The sequence below is a fragment of the Lissotriton vulgaris genome, chromosome 7, assembly GCF_964263255.1.
Source record: "Lissotriton vulgaris chromosome 7, aLisVul1.2, whole genome shotgun sequence".
Taxonomy (NCBI): Eukaryota; Metazoa; Chordata; class Amphibia; order Caudata; family Salamandridae; genus Lissotriton; species Lissotriton vulgaris.
In genome coordinates, this window is record NC_141695.1 from 1,039,649,739 (window position 1) to 1,039,669,608 (window position 19,870).

Consider the following 19,870-nt stretch of genomic DNA (forward strand, 5'->3'; position numbering starts at 1 on the left):
ACAAAAAAAATATTGTATGCTATAAAGCGCACATGCCATTAACCCATTTTTGTCTATTCTCAATCCTAAACCGAGGCATTTAGTAGAATCACCTTTTTATTTAATTGTCAAAAAATAAGATTCAAGAATGAGCTCAAATTCTACCGTAATTGCTCATCAATGCACATAATGTTCTTCGTTAGTGCTATGGGCTTATGCCACCATACAAAGTATTATGGTCAAGTTAGAGGATTTCTGATGGATACATCTGTCGGTGGATAACTCACCTTGTGAATATCCCCCTGCGTCAGCAACATTCGGAAATTCTTTTTGTAGCTTCGCGCCGACGTGGATGACGTCACAGAAGCACGGCATCGCGCGAGGCTCCGCTGACGTCACCGACATCATAATAGGCCCACGTCGGCGTGATGACATCAGTTCCCTTTTTTCAGTGTTGTCGACGCGAACGGTTTTCGAGGAATCCTCTGTAGCTTTGATAGTAACTTTGTTACTGTTTGTTGGTTTTCGTGTTTCTTGTATCGCTTTTTCCTGGCGATATGTAATCGAAGAAGACCGTATTCAAGCCGTCTGGTGAATGCGGTAAGATGATGTCGATCACGGACCCGCATGAAGACTGCGTTTGGTGCCTTAGCTCGGACCATGATGTCCAGGGGTTGTCCATCCTTTAAGAAGATGAATCCCAAGGCCCTTCGTGAGGGAGAGGCGAAGCTCCTGGTTGCTAAGATGAAAGGTAAAAAAGACAGGACGAGCTCGAGGTCGAGGTTTCGTTCGAAGTCGCCCTCAAGGTCGTCATCTGGGCATGCTTCCAGATCGGCTAAAAAGAAGCACAAGAAGAGGAAGCATGGATCACAACATCATTCTGGGAAGGATTCGGATTCGAGACCAAAGTCGCCAATGAGAAGACATCGTAGGGATGAGATTTCACCTTCACCAGAAGTTCTGGATCCAGAAGGTGAGGCTTCGCCTATGGAGTCGCCGGAGCATTCACCGGCTCCGGTGTCGAATCCCTCTCCAGTTCCATCTCGTTCACCAACTCGAGAGGAAGAAGAGGCTCCATTGCCAGAGGGTTTGACGACTCCGGTGTGTCAACCCGAGGTAGAGGTCGAGATGACTCCGGTTCCTCGAAAGCAGCCTGTGGGTTCGTACCCTCCTTTTCCGGCCCCAGGTCAAGACCCTACACAGTTTTTAAACGCAATGTATGGAGTCTATTCTAGAGCCTTGTACCCCTCTGGAGCACCGGTTGGTCCCATGGGTCCGATGGCGTTTAACCTGGGGGTCCCCCAGTCTTATGCTTCAGCACCGTTCTTGCCATTTATGCCGTCTCTGACACCGCCTTGGCATTTCTCGGCGCAGCCGAAGCCTTCGACGCCGAAGATTTCGTCGCCGATGCCGTTGCCACCGGCGCTGGCTCCGGTCCGTCCTCGAGAACAGCGACCTGGTCCTCCAGCTCCGAGCTCGACGCTGGCTCCGTCGGAGTCGATTTCGGATCCGCCGACGCCGTTCCCGAAGGAGAGGTCGAGGCGTGAGGCCCAGCGACTCCTGGAGGAGCAAAGGTACTGAGAAGCCGAGATGGAAGAGGTTAAGCTGCAGGAATCAGAGGATTTCTTTGGCGATTTAAGGGAGGCTAGTGGACTGGAGCTCTCTCCTGGTTGGGATTTAGCCTCTGTTTCTGATGCCCCTTCTAAGGATGTGACTCTATACCATGTAGTCATCAGGAAGGCGGCGGATCTATTGAACTTAACTCTTCCTACTGCAGAGTACAAGTCGAACATTTTGACAGAAGTCCTCCATTCGCCATCCTCTGTTGTGAAGCCCATGTTTCCTTTCAATGAGGCTTTGACGGAGCCAATCTTAGAAGTGTGGAATAGACCTCTTACAGCTCCTGCTGTTTCAAAAGCTGTTGCGAGAAGATACAGGGTGGCTCCTGGTGACCCAGACTTTTTATCTTCGCATCCTTTGCCACAGAGCTTGGTTGTACAGGCTGCCTGCTCCAAAAAATCTGCAGGTGCTTTTCCTCAGGTGCCTGGGGACAAGAAATCAAAAAAGTAGGATCAAGCTGCAAAGAAAGTCTTTTCATCAGCGAGTATGGCTCTTAAGTCAACAAATGCTACATGTCTCTTGGGGCGTTATATCCATGCTTTGATGGATTTTGTCAAACAGCTGGCTCCTAAGATTCCAGAGGAAGATAGAAAGAACTTTAATGAGGTTCTGGTTGACACTCAGGCTGCTGCTCGGCAGGTCATTCAGAGTGGGTTGTATACTGCTGACTCGGTGGCGAGAGTAATGGGATCTTCAGTTTCCACCAGAACGGTGGTTTGGTTGAAGACCTCTGAATTTTCAACAGATGTCCAGGCTGCCTTAATGGATCTACTCTTTGATGGTTCGGGCCTTTTCGGGAAAAAGGCTTATGCTGCGTTGGAGAGATTCAAGGACAGCAGAGCTACGGCCAGATCCTTGGGTTTGCAATGCAGGGGAACTGTAGGCAAAAGGTATAGGGGATTCGGAAAGTCCTCCTTTCGAGCCTACAAGCAGTCGCAACAGCAGCAGCAGCAGCAAAATCCGCTGTACAAATCTTACAGGGGCAGACAGAGGGCTCGTCCTCGAGGACGTCAAGCTTCCTTCTCCTCCTCCTCCTCTTCCTCTTCCCACCCCGCTCCAACTTCAGCAAAGCAGCACTAGATCCGGATCATGCAGGTCCTGTGGGGGGTCAGCTTACCTACTTTCTGCGGGATTGGGAATCGGTCACATCAGACCTTTGGGCTCTCAATCTCGTGGAGAATGGGTATGCTCTTCCCTTTCGGGCGTTCCCTCCGAATTACCCTCCTTGTCAAGGGTTTTGCTCAGAAGACCACCTGCTGCTTCTGCAGGGGGAAGTCCTGGCGATACTAAGAAAAGGTGCGATAGAGGTGTTACCGGAGCAGGAAAGGGGTCGGGGATGCTACTCCCGGTATTTCCTGATTCCCAAGAAGGATGGCAGGCTTCGTCCAATCCTGGACCTCAGGATCTTGAACCTTTATCTGAAACAGGAGAAGTTCAAGATGCTCACCCTTGCGCAGGTTCTTCAGGCGCTGCTGGAAGAGGACTGGATGGTGTCGATCGACTTGCAGGATGCTTATTTCCACATCCCCATCCAGAAGTCGCACAGAAAGTATCTCCGTTTCACGGTGGGTTCGCAACATTACCAGTTTGCGGTCCTTCCGTTTGGTCTTACTACTGCACCTCGAGTCTTCACCAAGGTGATGGCGTTGGTGGCGGTGGTGGCGGCGGCCCATCTCAGAAGGTCAGGGATTCCAGTATTCCCTTATCTGGAATATTGGCTTATCAAAGCAGAATCTCCAGAGAAGGTGCTCCATCATTTGCAATGCACAACTCAATTGTTGTACAGGTTGGGATTTTCGATAAATGTGCCCAAATCTCACCTGGTGCCCTCCCAGCGCAACCTGTTCATAGGTGCTGTACTGAATACATCTGTGTGTCGGGTATTCCCTCCTCCTCAAAGGATTCGCGACATACAGGAAATGATTCCTTTATTTTACAATGGAGCGGTCGTTCCAGTCCTGAAGGTCCTTCGTCTGCTCGGTCTGATGGCTTCCTGCATTCTGTTGCTCAACCATGCACGCAGGCACATGAGGGCGCTCCAGTGGTACCTCCGCAGGCAGTGGTATTAACACAGTGGAGATCTCAGGGAGTCTGTGAGGATCTCCAGAGAAGCTGCAGCCGATCTGACTTGGTGGGGCGTGGAAGTCAATCTGTCTCAAGGAAAGCCTTAACTGCCTCCATCGGTGACCACAGTGATAACGGATGCATCCACCCTAGGGTGGGGTGCTCGTCTGGGGGATCTAGAGGTCAAGGTTCTTTGGACTCCAGAGAAAAGGTTGCTTCACATCAACCTTCTGGCATTGTGGGTGATACGTTTGGCGCTCAAGGCCTACCTCCCTTCCCTTCGCGGTCAGTCAGTTCAAGTCCTGACGGACAACACTACCGCGATGTGGTATGTCAACAAGCAGGGAGGTGTGGGGTCGTGGTGCCTTTGCAGAAAGGCTCTGTGTCTCTGGTCCTGGGTTTAGGACCATCGGATTTGTCTGATGGCAAATCATCTGGCCGGGGTTCTGAACATGCGTGCAGACAGTCTCAGTCGGCAGTTCTCAGCCGACCACGAGTGGAGGCTCCATCCGGAGGTGGTTAGTCACGTCTTTCGGACGAGGGGAACTCCTCGTGTGGACCTGTTTGCCACTCGCGAGAACGCTCACTGCCCGTCATTCTACAGTCTCCAGTATCCGAAGCAGGGAGCTTTGGGGGACGCGTTTCAGTTGAGATGGGACTCGCATCTCCTTTACGCGTTTCCTCCCATGCCGTTGATTCCTCGGGTTCTGAGGAAGATTTGCCAAGACCTGGCCCGAGTCATATTGATCGCCCTGGATTGGCCAAGAAGGGTGTGGTACACAGATCTTCTCTACCTCTCCTCTTGCCAGCTGCTCCGTCTCCCTCTCAGGGCAGATCTCCTCTCTCAGATGGAGGGGCAGGATCTACACCCCCATCTCCAGACCTTACACCTTCATGCCTGGAGATTTACCGGGGCAACCTGAATTCTTTTTCTCTCCCACATGATGTGGTAGATGTCATCTTATCAGCCAGGCGTCATTCCACCAAGTCTATTTACTCTTATAGGTGGTCCAAATTTGTCTCTTGGTGTGGGGAGAAATCCATTGACCCCTTGAAGGCTCGATTGTCTGACATTCTTCAGTTTGCGCTTTCTTTCGCTCAGCAAGGGTTTGCTGTAGCTACAGTGAAAGGTTATCTTTCGGCTTTGTCTGCATTCCTTTGCCTGCCAGATCAGCCGTCTTTATTTAAATCTCCTATTGTTTTAAGGTTTCTAAAGGGCCTTACAAATAAATTTCCTCCTACTCCCTTTATTATGCCTCAAAGGGGCTTGAACCTTGTACTTACTTTCTTAATGGGTTCACCTTTTGAACCTTTGCACAAGTGTCCCTTGAGACTGTCTTTTAAAACGGTCTTCCTTATTGCAATTACCTCGGCAAGGAGGGTAAGTGAGCTTCAAGCTCTTAGTTCAAGGCCCCCATTCTTGACCATTCATGCTGAACGAATGATACTCAGGACCAGGGCTGCTTTTCTGCCTAAGGTGGTAACTCACTTCCATCTAGGGCAGTCCATTACCCTTCCTACCTTCTATCCTCCTCCTCACCCTTCCAAGGAGGAGGAGAGACTTCACCGTTTGGACCCGAAGAGGGCGGTGAGTTTCTACCTGGACAGAACCAGAGTTTTCAGCGTGGATGACCAGCTCTTTGTAGGTTTTGTTGGAGCCAGAAGAGGTAAGGCGGTGCACAAACGCACACTGTAGAGATGAATTGTCTTGTGTATCAAGATTTGCTACTCCTCGGCGGGTAAGGAACCTCCTGAAGGTTTAAGAGCTCATTCCACTAGAGTAAGGTCTGCTACATCTGCTTTGTCTAGGGGTGTTCCTGTGGAGGACATTTGTAGAGCAGCGACTTGGGCTTCCCTCCACCCTTTCGTGAAGCATTACTGCTTGGATTCCGAAGTGAGGAGGGACGGCCACTTTGCGCGTTCTGTCCTCAAGGATTTTCTGGTATAGGAGATTGGACACCCTCCTCCGGGAGTGGGGACTGCTGTGGGACTCTATTCACAAGGTGAGGAATCCACTGGCAGATGTATCCATCAGAAGAACAAGTTACTTACCTTCGGTAACGCTTTTTCTGGTGGATACAGTATCTACCTGTGGATTCCTCACTGGCCCACCTGTCTCCCCGTTGTTCACTCTTCTATACCTGATTTACTGTAATGTTAATATTTTATTGTCAAAGAAAATGTGTTAATGTTTTTACTTTCCGGCATTGACTACACACTGTGTGTGTTGTTTTGATTATTTGGTACTGTGTACATTGTGTGTATATCTACTGTTGTTGATCCGTCCGTGTGCCTCAAAGGCACGGAAAAAAGGGCGGAACTGATGTCATCACGCCGACGTGGGCCTATTATTGTGTCGGTGACGTCCGCGGAGCCGTGCGCGATGCCGTACTTCTGGGACGTCGTCCACGTCGGCGCAAAGCTACAAGATATTCTGAATGTTGATGACGCAGGGGGATATTGACATGGTGAGGAATCCACACGCAGATACTGTATCCACCAGAAAAATCATTACCGAAGGTAAGTAACTCATTCATCACTACTAATATGCATCATTTTGACATTAATACACATAATATAGTCACATATTTACTCCACACACAACCTACCCACACAATAATTGCCCAGTGCTGTAATACCTCAAAGGATCTTATAGGTTAGGATTGGAGAGTGCTAACTAATGTTTTGCTAACCAAATTAGTGAGTGATAACTATCCCTAACTCACTAGGTGAGTCAGAAAACATTTGAAAGCTTTTCTACTAGCAAGTTTATTGATTATGGGTATAGTGTGGAAATCACCTGAGCAGAGGACTGAATGGTTTTAAAGTATTGCTTTTACAGTATTTACACAGAGTATATATTGAACAACAGGATAGTCTGTAAAATGTAACCTGTCCTAGATGTGATAACAAGGGGGTTGCGTACTTGGCTTTGAAATGCTCAGAACTGGATCCCGGTGGGATGTAGTTATACTATTTTTATGTCATCAGTTCTGCGCTTTGGAATTTCCAAGGCGGCACTCGCTCGGAGACGCTTTTCGTCGCGAGTGGAGCTGCGGTCTGTTGTACGCCTTTCCGCCTATACCACTTCTGCCCAGAGTGCTGAAGAAGATCAGACGTGATCGGGCCCAAGTCATCCTTGTGGCTCTGGACTGGGCACGAATTTACTGGTATCCCGAGCTACTCAGCATGTCTGTCGATCCCCTGATTCGTCTGCCTCTTCAGGAGGACCTTCTGTCGCAGCAGCAGGGGACGGTCCTCCACCCAAACCTGTCCAGTCTGCACTTACATGCGTGGAGATTGAGCGGCGACAGTTGAGGCCATTTGACTTGCCTCCGCAAGTCTGTAATTTGATTCTGGCAGCCAGGCGTCCCTCCACAAAATCGGTATACGCCTGCAGGTGGAACAAATTTGTGGCATGGTGCACAGCAAAGGCTGTGGATCCCCTTTCTGACCCTATTTCAGAGGTTCTCCTCTTTCTTCTCTCTCTTGCCCAGCAGGGCTCTGCTCTGGGCACTCTAAAGGGCTACCTCTCTGCCATTCCCGCCTTCTTAAGGCTCCCTGATCAGCCCTCTTTGTTCAAGTCCCCAGTTGCAAATAGGTTTTTGAAGGGCATCACTCATATGTTCACTCCTGTTCCTTTCGTGATGCCTCAGTGGGACTTGAACCTTGTTCTTACTTATCTGATGTGCGCTCCCTTCTAGCCACTTCATAACTGTCCTCTTCGTCTCCTTACTCTTAAGACTGCATTCCTGGTTGCCATCACCTCTGCCAGGAGAGTGAGTGAGCTCCAGGCTCTTTCTTCTCAACCTCCTTTCCTTTCTGTCCATCCGAACAAAGTTGTGTTGCGGACACGACCCTCTTTCCGTCCTAAGGTAGTCACAGCCTTCCACATCGGGCAGTCCGTCACCTTGCCCACCTTCTTTCCGCCTCCGCATCCCTTGAAAGAGGAAGAGAGGCTCCACCGTCTGGACCCAAAACGTGCGCTCTCATTCTATCCGGACCGCACACGCCAGTTCCGGGTGGATGACCAACTCTTTGTTGGTTACGTGGGCGCTAAGAAGGGACGGGCGGTGCACAAACGGACCATTTCTCGATGGGTCGTCTTGTGCATCAAGGCTTGTTACTCTTTGGCTAGAAAGGAGCCTCCTGTGGGGCTACGTGCCCATTCCACTTGGGCCACGGCGGCTACTACTGCCCTGGGTCGGGGAGTCCCCTTGGAGGACATCTGTCAGGCAGCTACGTGAGCCTCGCTGCACACGTTCGCAAGACACTACTGCCTGGACAGCCAAGTCCGGAGAGATGGCTTTTTCGGCCGTTCCATTCTCCAGGACTCTCTGGTGTGATCATTGGTTCGCAGACCCACCACCGGGGTTGGTATTGCTGGGGTATCTATTCTAAGGTAAGGAATCTAATACTAACCTGTTTCTTTCAGATGCACAAGTTACTTACCTTTGGTAACGATATATCTGTAGGAAACAGTAGTTAGTATTAGATTCCTTCCCGCCCCACCCATCCTACCAGTTCTGCGAACCTATATCTAGGGTTTAGGTCATCCCCTATCAGGGCCCTAGTTTTCATGGCACCAGTGTTGGTTTTTATCATGGTTCTGCGTTTCTGGCGCGGAAAAGCTGTGTATAAGAACTGAAGTCAGCGCGCGAGGGCGGCGTCTAAGTACTCCGACAACTTCATAGCGGTGCCAACGACGACAGACGCGGACCCGGAGACGACGCCTACCGACGCGCAGGGGTACTGCTAAGCAAAATTTTCCGGATCCAGTCTGACGCCTGGGGATATTCTAAGGTAAGGAAACTATTACTAACTACTGTTTCTTACAGATATATTGTTACCGAAGATAAGTAACTTGTGCGTTAATTCCAAAGAAATTCAGCCTTATACTTCTTGCCCCCATATAAAATGGCCCCATTGCGTAGGATTGCATTTGTTTTGGCACAGAAATACTCTGGCAAAGAAATACTCTACAAGTGGTAAGAGCACATTTTGTGCCATAAAATGTAATTTCTCCTGGTTCCTACTCTCATTAATCCAGGTTCTGAACAAATTCTTTCACATCGTGTATCCGTTCCACATACTGTATTTTCCGGTATAGGCTTTAAAGGCTCTTGTTAACAGCTGTTCCGCCTTCCGTCTCGACAATTCTTCAAGATTTAAAAAAATAGGTTCTGTCTACTATCTGTGTTGGTATATTTCGCTTTAACTTGCGTATGAAATAATCCACGACTCCGAGTTGTGCCCCGAATGCCGGGCCATGGCTCTGAAAACTTTGCGGGAGTGGTCCCGAAAGGTGCTGGAGGCCTGGGAGTCGGCTCTGCGCCGTTCAAGGTCCTGTTTCCGTGGGAGGTCGAAGGACCGGTCGCGGAGCCACCACCACCACCCTCGTTCGACGAAGTCTTCGCACTCTGAGTCAGGTAAGGCAAAGCACAAGAAGTCGAAGAAGCATCGTCGCTATTCGCCTTCCCCTAGTCTGTTGCGCGACATGGCTCAGGGTGCGGGTGGTGCCACCCCCGCGGCTCCGGCGGAGCCCGCACAGTTGCCGACAGCCTACCCGCCCTTTCCGGGTCCGTTGGCGACTCCGGCCCAGCTACAGTACTTTCTGTCATCCATGGCCCGCCTTTTTGGCCCATCGGGCCCTGCCGTCACGCCTTCAGGCCCTGCGGGTTCGGCTGGTGGTCCTTGCTCTTCGTCGCCGGTTCCGGTCCCGAGGTCATCGGCGACGCCGGTCTTCGCACCACGAGACCCCCATGGATCCATCCATGGATCCCAGCTGATGTCAGGTGGCCTCGTATGACCTCCACCGACGTCTACAGCACCGCCACCTGCGCGGCCGGCCGGCTCCATGGCCGACGCAGTCCCAGACTTCCACCCTGACGTGGAGACGGTGCCGGACTGGTGTCGATAAACGCCGATGGGCAATTTCTATCCCTTTCTCCATCCGACTCCCTCTTTTCCGCCTGTCCAGCAGGTTGGGGAGGACGCGGAGGACTGGGAGGGGTCCGAGGACCCTCTCGCTGCCCAGTGCGAGTTAGACCCAGACTGGGAAGAGGATTTGGAGGATGCAGATGACCTGGATTTTACTCCAGAACCTGGCACACTGTCTCCTTCTACCGTGGCAACGGAGGAAGGTGATACATATTCTGTGGTGTTGCGTACTGCACCCGAGGCTCTCCATCTCAAGCTCCCTACGGTGGCCGTCAGGACGAACCTCCTGACAGAAGTGCTTTGGCCGGCGTCTTCCTCTACGGAGGTGCTGCTGACCTTGAATGACGCACCTTGGGACGTCTTTTGGGCACCTGGTCCAGGCCCAACACAGGGTCTAAGTGGATAAGAACGTGGCCCGACGCCATCGCCCGGCCCCCGGCAACCCCATTTTCCTCTCCCAACACCCTACCCCTGAGGCTTGGTTGTCCAGGCCTCTGCGTCCCCAAGCGTATTCCCTTCCACACCACCAGTTAGGGAATCCAAGAAACTGGAACAGTTTGGGAAGAACATTTTCACTTCCGCCAGTTCAGGGCGGCGTTCTTTGAACACCACATGCCTTTTGGCCCATTATTCCCATTCTGTGTGGGACACAGTCGAGCAGGTGTTGCCTCCGTGTCCGTAGTGTAAGAGGCCCGGACAGTGCTCTCCCAAGCTATTGCGGAGCGGAGAGACGAAGCCAAGTTCACAATTCGTTGTGGCATTGACACCGCTGACTCGCTGGGCAGAGCTATTTCTATGACAGTGGCACTACACCGCCACGCTTGGCTGAGGACGACTGGCTTTTCTGGGGATGTCCAGAACACTTTGATGGACATGCCCTTTGATGGCGCTCACATTTGTAGCGACAAGGCAGATAGTGCATTGGAGCATTTTAAGGACTCACGGGCTATGGCCAAGTCCTTAGGCCTTTCGGCCACGCGCACTCCTTCTGCTTTTCGCTCATTTCGTGGCCAAGGAAGGGGCGCCCAAACACGTTCATTTCAGAGCCACAGGCCTGCGCAGCAACAGTCTCAGCGCAGCCGCAGGACCCGTAGAGGTGGGTCACAGGGCCAGCGGGCGGGTCTGTCCACCACCTCCCCTGCCGCCACTGCCTCCAAACCTTCCTAGTCCAGTGTTTCAGGTCCAGCAAATGCCAGTGGGTGGCAGGATTCGCCATCAACTCCCCCACTGGCGCACCATCACCTCGGGCAGGTGGGTTTTGCAGATAGTCCGAAGGAGTTACTCTCTCCCCTTCGAGACTACCCCTCCAGCCATGCCGCCACAGTGCCACCACATGTCGGGAGATCACTTGAAACTTCTCCAGCAGGAAGTTCTCAGAAGCTCCTCTTTATCGGAGCGGTTCTGTACACGCCGCAGTTTCGGGTACATCCTCCCGAGCAGCGAGTACGGGACATTCAGGCTATGATTCCGATCTTTTGGCCCTTGTCCTGGGTTTCAGTCAGGCTGACTATGAGGCTGCTTGGCCTTATGGCCTCCTGCATCCTACTGACCAATCATGCCAGATGGCATATGCGGGCTCTGCAGTTCCAGTGGGTGCAGCATCAAGGGGACCTGTCCGAACATGTCTAGATCTCGGAAGGCACTGCACAGCAGTTGCAGTGGTGGCTCACGAACCAACATTGGGTCAGCAGCAGATCCCTCTCCCTTCCCCAACCGGAGCACACAGTGGTGACGGATGCGTCCATCCTGGAATGGGGCGGCCATATGGGAGAGGCAGATATCAGCGGCCTCTGGTCTCCGGCGGAGTCCAGGCTCCATATCAACTTTCTGGAGCTACGGGCGATAGTACTTGCACTGAAGGCATTCCTTCCATCTGTCAAGGGGAGAGTATTGCAGGTGTTCACAGACAACATCACCGCCATGTGGTATTGCAACAAGCAAGGCGGGTGGGGTCGTGTACCCTATGTCAGCAGGCTCTGCGTCTCTGGACATGGCTGGAATGTCAAGGCATTTCCTTGACGGTTCAACACTTAGCAGGTTCCTTGAACGCCAGGGTGGAGAAACTCAGCCCCAGGTGCATGATGGATCACGAATGGCGTCTTCACTCGGAGGTGGCGCAAGGTCTCTTTCAACAGTGGGGAGAGCCTTTGTTAGATCTATTCTCCACCGAAGAGAACGCGCAATGTCATCTCTTCTGCGTGTTGGAATTTCCAAGGTGGCACTCGCTCGGCTACGCTTTTCGTCACGAGTGGAGCTGCGGTCTATTGTACGCCTTTCCCCCTATACCACTTCTACCCAGAGTGCTGTAGAAGATCAGGCGTGACCGGGACCAAGTCATTCTTGTAGCTCCGGACTGGGCTCGAAGAGTTTGGTATCCCGAGCTACTCAGTATGAGCATGGATCCCCCGATCCAACTGCCTCTTCGGGAGGATCTTCTGTCGAAGCAGCAGGGGACGGTCCTCCACCGAACCTGTCCAGCCTCCACTTACATGCATGGAGATTGAGCCGCGACAGTTGATTCCATTTGACTTGCCTCCTGAAGCCTGTGATATCATTCTGGCAGCCTGGCGTCCCTCCACTAATTCAGTATACGCCTGAAGGTGGAATAAATTTGTGGCATTGTGCACAGCAAAGGCTGTGGATCCCCTTTCTGCCCCTCTGTCAGAAGTCCTTTTGTTCCTTCTTTCTCTGGCCCAGCAGGGCTCTGCTCTGGGCACTATTAAGGGCTACCTTTCTTCAATTTAGGCCTTTCTCAGGCTCCCTGATCAGCCCTCTCTTTTCAAGTCCCCTGTTGTAAATAGATTTCTCAAAGGCATTACAAACCATTTCCCTCCTATTTCGTTTGTTATGCCGCAGTGGGACTTGAATCTAATTCTTACTTAGATGTGCGCTCCTTTTGAGCAACTTCACAACTGTCCTCTTTGTTTATTGACTTTGAAGACTGCTTTCCTGGTTGCCATCACCCCTGCTAGGCGCGTGAGTGAGCTCCAGGCTCTTTCCTGTAGGCCTCCCTTTCTTTTTGTTCATCCAGATAGGATGTGCTTTGCACTCGTCCTTCCTTCTTGCCAAAGGTAGTCAATGCCTTCCACATCGGGCAAACTATCACCTTGTCCACTTTCTTTCCGCCTTCGAACCCTTCCAGAGAGGAAGAGAAGCTCCACCGACTGGACCCAAAACATGCGCTCTCATTCTACCTGAATCGCACACAACAGTTCCGGGCGGATGACCAGCTCTTTGTTGACTACGTAGGCGCCATGAAAGGCCAGGCTGTACACAAGAAGACTATCTCCCGCTGGGTCGTCTTGTGTATCGAGGCCTGTTATAGACTAATCTTAGACGTTTTTTTCTGAGACCTTATTTTCTGATGAGTGGTGTGAGATCTGCTCGTCAGGCATTAATCATGTCATTGTCCGGTGAATCGGTTCCACTACTATGTCAATTGGTAAAATTTTTAATGGCAGTAGATAAATGTTTAATATAGGGTGGATCCCCTCTAATTTTATGACCTTGGTGCTATAGATTTGAATGATTTATAATCTTGATTAAATTAATACATTTTTGTTACGATGGTATTAATTTGAAATGTAATATCAGCGGGGTTTCCATCGCAGCAAACTGATGCACTTTTTGCAAATTAGATCATCCGAAAGTATGGGAAATTAATGTTTATTGGTCGATAATATTTCCTTATGATATTTATGGAAAAGTATGTAAAGCACACCGTCACTTTAACCTGTATTATGTAATTCAAGACGTAAGGTGGCTAGATTTGGGCCTATCAATAAGGTTTTAAACTATATATGGGATTGTTTTTTTGAATTATGAAAAGAGAAGTTCTCTTGTTTTAAAATTTAATTGTGTTTTTTTGTTGGTTAATTATTATGCTGTGATTGCAATGATTTTAAGTAATCAAGCAATAAAGATTATATATATATATAAGGCCTGTTATTCTCGCTAAAAAACCTCCGGTAGTGTTGGTCACCCATTCTACCAGGGCTACAGCAGCTACAACTGCATTGGGACGTGGTGTCCCCCTGCAAGACATCTGTCAGGCAGCCATGTGGGCCTCACTGCACACTTTTACTAAGCATTATTGCCTTTACAGTCCAGTCCGGAGAGACGACTTCTTTGGCCGTTCTGTTCTCAGTGACTTTCTGGTGTGATCTTGGTTTGCAGACCCACCACCGGGGTTGGTATTGCTGGTGTATCTATTCTAAGGTAAGGAATCTATCACTAACGTGTTTCTTTCAGACGAACAAGTTACTTACCTTCGGTAACACTATATCTGTAAGAAACATTACTTAATGATAGATTCCTTACCGCCCCACACATCCTCCCCGTTCTGCAAACTGATTTTTAGGGTTAAGGTCATCCCTTTCAGGGCCCTGGTTTCAATGCATCAGTGGCCAGTATCTTGCATGGTTTTGCGTTCCTGGCGCTGAAAGTCATGTACAGAACTGACAGCAGCGTTCGTGGGTGCATCTAAGTAGCTCCCGCAACGTCATCTCAGCGACTACGACGGCAACGACGTACGCAGGGCCGCACGGTTTCCTGCCGACGCGCAGGGGTACTGCTGAAAAAAACTTTCCAGATCCAGTATGACGCCTGGGGGTAATTTTAAGGAAAGGAATCTATCACCAACTATGTTATGTTATGTTATGTTATGTTATTTGTGTCTTTTATAGCGCTCGGCTACTCGGAAGAGTGTCCCGGCGCTTTATTGACAGCCTGAAAAAGACAAACACAACACACAGATTAAAAGAGAACGGGGTCAGCAGAAAAAAAGAAGTCTAGGAGGCAAAAAGCCAAGTTTTCAGGCCCTTCCTCAAGGCCAACAGGTTTGAGGTACTGCGCAATGTCAGAGGCAAAGAGTTCCAAAGCTGTGGAGCCCGGGACATAAAGGAGCGACCTCCAATACGGGCCTTCCTCACACGAGGAACAGTGGCAAGAAACATCGACTCTGATCTCAGAGATCGTGACGGACGATAAAAGACGAGCCTCCTTTGAAGGTATTTAGCCCCTGCGGCATAAAGGGCCTTGTGTGCAAGAGTTAGGGTTTTAAAAACTATCCGCTTCCGGATAGGCAGCCAATGAAGGGACTGCAACAAGCCAGAAACTCTGACTCGCCTATGCAGGCCAAAAATGGCACGCACTACCGCGTTCTGGACCACCTGCATCCGTTGCAGGAGATATTCCGGCAGGCCAAGATATAGGACGTTAGAGTAGTCCAGTCTTGAACCAATCAAGGCCTGTACCGTAGTCCTCCTGTGGTCATCAGATAGCAAAGGGAAAAACTTCCGAAGTATACGGAGGACACCAAAACAGGTGCCAGTGAGGACAAGGATCGGAGATCTTAAGGTCAGGCCGTTGTCAATTTTAATCCCCAAATTCTTAGCCAGCTGAGACGATCGCACCGGAGGAGACATGTCAGCGGGCCACCATACCTGCCAGTCCGGATCGGATTGACAACCGAAGAAGAGTACCTCCGATTTGTCTGAGTTGCACTTGAGGCTGTTCAGTTGGAGCCATTTAAAAAAAGCCCCAAGGCACTCACGGATACTCTCTCCATCAAAATCCTCTCCTTTCCGACAGGTAAAGAGCAACTGGGTGTCGTCGGCGTAGGATACGATCTGGGCCCCGAAAGACTCAGCCAAGGCCGCCAGAGGGGTCATGAAGATGTTAAAGAGAGTCGGGCTCAACACAGAGCCCTGCGGGACTCGGACTCCCAATGGCGGCATCTCGGCAGAACTAAAGGAGGCCCAGACCGTTTGTCGGCGGCCAGCCAAAAAAGAGGTAAACCAGCTAAGCACCGTCCCCCTCAGACCGATCTCATGAAGTCTGACGAGCAGACCCTCATGGGGGACGGTGTCAAAGGCCGCCGACAAGTCCAGCATTATCAGCATGGCTCTGCCACCCGAGTCCAGCGTCTCCTTGATGGCTTCGGACACCTCCAGCAGCGCCGTCTCAGTGCTAAGATTAGGGCGAAAGCCCGATTGAGTGGAATGGAGTAGATCGTGTGATTCCAAAAAATTAGAAAGCACAGTGTGCACGTGCTTCTCCAGGATCTTAGCCAATGCAGGAAGGAGAGAAATGGGCCTATAATTGGCCAAGACCTCGGGATCTAAACCAGGCTTCTTAATAAGGGGAATGACCATAGCCTGTTTCCAGGCCGGTGGGACCACCCCCTGGCTCAGAGAGAGATTCAGGAGGGGATTCACCAGCGGATTTACCACTGTCGCCATCTTCGCCAGAAATTTGGCCGGACATGGGTCGAGCGGCGAGCCCGATTTAAGATTGGCCAAGAGTGTCAATGACGAAGGAGTTGAAATAGGCGGAAAGTCTGTCAGGACTGACCCTTGGGGAACCGATGGAACTGGTCCATCCTCAAAGCAAGGGCAGACAGCAACCGGCCTCAATGGAAAAGAGTCCTGAATCAGCTTAATCTTAGTGGTGAAAAAGCATGTGAGATCCGACGCCCACGTCTCGGTGGGGGCGGTCTGGGTCGCATTCGACCGTGGGGCAATGAATTCCCTAATGATCGTGAAGATCTCTTTGCAGGAATTCGAGGCAGCCTCAATCCTCCTAGCAAAGTAACTCTTCTTCTCGAGGAGGATATCTCGATGATAGGCCTTGACCATGGTTCTATATTCGAGTCTGGCAGCAGGATCGTACTGAGCCCGCCAGGCCCTTTCCGCCACCTTGCATTGCCTGCGGGAAGCAAGCAGCGCTTCGGTGAACCAGGGAGCAGAGACCCGTTTGGACAGCCAACGCGGAGCCCTCGAAGGGGCCAAGTCATTCAGCCTGTCTACAAACCAGGCCTGCAGAGACTCCAGGTCCCTATCTAAAACCCCTGTAAGAGGGCAAGGATGTTCGCACAATGCCTGCGCCAACATTTCTGGGGTCACCCGATGGTATGCCCTCAACGCTGATCCTTGCTGTCTGGGGGCACTACTCGGGGATTTCTTATTGCCCAGTATGTAAAAATTGACCAACCGATGGTCTGTCCACAGGACCGGCAGAAGTGCCGTCACCTCTATGGGGGACGTAGAGAAGACCTGATCCAAAGTATGGCCTTTATCATGCGTTGGTTCAAAAAGATAGGGGGCTAGGCCCAGGGATGCCGTAATGTCGGACAGTTTGATCACATCTAGGTCCGAAGCCTCATCCATGTGAAAATTGAGGTCTCCAGCCAGGATACAGTGGTCAGCTCTCAAGACCAACGTTGACATGACAGACTGGAGCTCATTGAAAAAAGAACCAACTGGACCAGAGGGTCTGTACACTAGCAGCCCTTTCACTGACTGATGCGGCGCCAATGTTAAAGAGAAGGCAAGGGATTCAGACCCTTTAATAGCCTCAGTGGGAATAATAGAACATACAACGGATTTCTTCACCACGAGTGCTACACCACCGCCCCTTCCTTCCAGCCTATCTTGCCTATAAATATTGTATTCTGGAGGGATCGCCATAGCGATATCAGGATTGGAGGAAACTCCTAACCAGGTCTCTGTTAGCATCAGGCACACCGGTTTTTCCGTGGTCAAGAGGTCAAAGAGCTCCTGAGCGTGACTGCGCACTGACCTGGTGTTTAACAGCATACAGAGATGCTTCGCAGTAACCATCTCCTGAATAGGGAGTGTCCGTGGAGCATTGCCTGGCGACCAGCCGCAGCCCGGGCATCTCCTCTTGCCCCTATGGCGGCCAGGAAACACCTTAAAGCAAGCACACAATACCTTTTGTAAGGACCGCAGCTTCGAAGATGTATAGCAGACCATAATAACACCAGGTAAAATTGGCCCACCAGATCCAGGCCTCCCGCCGCTCCGACCGCTTCCGGGACGCTGACGGGCGCAGACGGGCTGGACTCTGGCATGACTCCGGCGTCACTACGGCGAGAACGCTGCGCGTAGAATGGCTGCTTTATATACAGGTCAGCGTGTCCTTATGACAGCTGATCTGCTACCCCCAAATGGCCCGGCGAGGAAAAAGACTCACCCAAGATGGCGGCCAAAGCTGAAGTGACCCGGGACCCGCCAAGTGTGGTGAAAAACCAATTACCGTGCAGGTGATGGAGCGCTATCATGAATAAAAGCAGGGTAAAATGAAATTAAAATAAAGCAAATAGAAAACAGGGGAGTTTTAAAAAGACGCTGCCGCGTTCGTGAAATAACTCGCCCTGCAGCGCACTACTGTGTTGCAGTATCAGTGTCAGGCGTCCGAAATAGATGTAAACAGAATGGCCCGCCTAGAATGCCCCCTTATATAAAGGTCAGCGTGTCCTTATGACAGCTGATCTGCTACCCCCAAATGGCCCGGCGAGGAAAAAGACTCACCCAAGATGGCGGCCAAAGCTGAAGTGACCCGGGACCCGCCAAGTGCGGTGAAAAACCAATTATCGTGCAGGTGAGGGAGCGCTATCATGAATAAAAGCAGGGTAAAATGAAATTAAAATAAAGCAAATAGAAAACAGGGGAGTTTTAAAAAGACGCTGCCGCTAATGTTTCTTACAGATATATCGTTACCAAAGGTCAAGTAACTTGTTCATACGGAATGTGTTGGCGAGGGTTGCGTCCCCAACAAAGAATTTCATCAAATGGCTATCAGCAGAGGAATTTTGGTACATAACTTTGTGAAGATGTCGAATAAATAAGAGTTGCAGAGAAAATGGCATATGGAGTCCAAATGAAAACACTAATTAATTCCTGGTAAGCATGTTTGTTATGGTGGGAGGGTCTCTTTCACTACTTTCACCAGACAGTATATATGGCAAAAGGATTAAACTGTTAAAATTGCTCTAAGAACTAGAGGACTAAGAACAAATGCATCAAATTTGGGGTTTTAGGTAAAGTCGTATATGGAATCAAAGTCTGGCTGCATTAGCCTCTGCCAAAGTTTCAGGATAAAGTAAAGTCTATTTCTGCATTTAAACAGGTAGCCATTGGGTGGGGAAGAGGAATTTGGAAGGAATATAAAGACGAACAAGTATTGGCAAAGTCAATCAGGCTCGCCTTTTAAAACCAATGCGGGCAATGCTTTGCTAATGCCCTTTTTCTGATGTTGTTCCGCATGAGAAAACAAAAAAAGTACTTCTTTGCATATGCTGAACAGTATGGGCAAAAAAAAGAAACCTTTTTTTAAACGCACGCCAAGTCTGATGACATATACATAGATACTGCATCATGCAGTCACCATTTGATTTGCACCTATCTTGGACCTGTAAATAAACAGGAATAAAACAGCGTACCAAGTTGTGCATTTAGAAAGGACCAGCCCAATTAGCATTGTTACATAAAACTATTGCATAACAATAAAAATAATCCATAAAAACCCTATAGAGAAGTAAAACATTGCATGGCAATAAAAGCAGTCCATAGAAACCTTTACAGGATAATGAAACAGTTAGTAAAACCTTAAATACGCAAAGTGTGCAGTAGTGCAGGTTGTGCGACATTAAAAGAAGGACCCTCATTGATGACACCCCTTGGGAGCAGGATCGATCGGCCAAAGAATTTAAAAATAGAGATCATTCTAAGATTTGATCCAATGCTCCATACGAGTGCTGCCAATTCAAGTTCGAACGGAGTCTGGCAACTCACTGTTAGAGTTGCTATCGACAAGTAGAGTACAGGAGGAATTGCCCTGCAACTAGAATCACATGGCCTATCAGTGGTAGAGTCAACAAAGTAGACAGGTCCAGCTCCAAAGGTACTTAGTCAAAATCTCTCAGAGTCACTTTCTGGCATCTTCGTGGCCACCAATATAAGGAATCGCACCATTCGGCAGTTCAGCCGCGGGTCCTCAAGGGCGTAGCAGGCCAACATTGCTTGTCTCCGAGTGTGAATCCCTCTTTGGTTAAAATAGGCTTTTAGCAGGTGCCTCCGTTCTGCCAGAAGCTCTTTGCAGGTGCATCATATCTGCCGTGGTTAAGCCGCATTAGCGGCAGACCGCCTTTGCGGAGTCGTTTTGCCAGTGCGGAAGGTGCTGGACGCATGGTAATAGCCCCAGACGATATTAGGGAGAGATCAAGAAAGCATGTGCACTCCATGGAATAGTAGTATAAATAGAAACAAAGCTGTTCGCTGAAGGCAAGCAGTGGAAGGACACAAGTAAAGCAATTGGAAAACAGTAAAGAAGTGCTCCAAAGGGGGAATAAACAGTCTGAATGAAAAACATTGAGATGGAAGTAATGACAAGATATAGTCAAGAAGACTATCCAATCAAGAAAAAGAGGCTCACCCAAAGGCCAATGTATGTATAAGTTTTAATG

The 19,870-nt window shown here is 50.0% G+C and overlaps 1 protein-coding gene across 1 annotated transcript in view; it reads left to right on the plus strand.

The window, feature by feature from the left end:
• Nucleotides 1-19,870, plus strand: part of PHYKPL (5-phosphohydroxy-L-lysine phospho-lyase) — a 508,199-nt gene that overhangs the window by 199,997 nt on the left and 288,332 nt on the right. The gene's annotated exons all lie outside the window — the stretch shown is intronic.